We start from the raw sequence: 631 nt of genomic DNA, 5'->3' as shown, positions 1-631 counted from the left end.
AGGCGCGTCCACCGTCGGAGGTGATGGTTCCGTCGGGACTGTCGGTGCCGCATTTCCTGTGTGAGAAAATTGTGGTAAATAAATTGATTCGGGGAAACGAAAAAAGCCATGCAATTCTTTAAGCGAAGGCCCAAATTACTTACTCTTCGCGAGGGAAACCCTGGTAAGTCACCACCAGGCGGTCATTGAGGCAGTCGGTGGACGATTCCAGTTTTGAAGGTAGGACAGATAAACTCCAAGTAGGTAGACTCCATAGGGTTGCACGTGATCTCGTACTGGCACCTGGAAGTGTGTGTATTATTTAGACGCAGTGAAATGTGGGATTTACACAGATCGAAATGGAAAAGAAGTCTCATTTTGATTGCAGAAAAATCACCAAACAGCTAAACATGTGAAGAGCGAATCACCTGTAGTCCGTATCGTAGTTTTGGGAAAGTTGGGCGACGGATGGCCCCCTCGCTCGCCGGGTTCATGGTGGTCGTCCCGCAGGGCAACGTCTCCAGGCGTGGCTCGGGGAACACGTTGGCCCCGCCCACCGCCGCAACCACGCCCAACAGCAAAAGTCCGATAGCTGACATCCTGAAGTGACTTCAGGAAAACAAAATATCAGTTTACGAGCTCCTTTATTTTA

At 50.1% G+C, this 631-nt stretch overlaps 1 pseudogene; it reads right to left on the bottom strand.

Annotated features, from left to right (window-relative positions):
- Window positions 1-631, bottom strand: part of LOC119588917 — a 4,126-nt pseudogene that overhangs the window by 3,121 nt on the left and 374 nt on the right.

The sequence above is a fragment of the Penaeus monodon genome, chromosome 24 (genome assembly GCF_015228065.2).
Source record: "Penaeus monodon isolate SGIC_2016 chromosome 24, NSTDA_Pmon_1, whole genome shotgun sequence".
In the NCBI taxonomy this organism is placed as follows: domain Eukaryota; kingdom Metazoa; phylum Arthropoda; class Malacostraca; order Decapoda; family Penaeidae; genus Penaeus; species Penaeus monodon.
The sequence above is the reverse complement of the archived record's forward strand: the minus strand, read 5'-3'. Positions and strand labels throughout refer to the sequence as shown.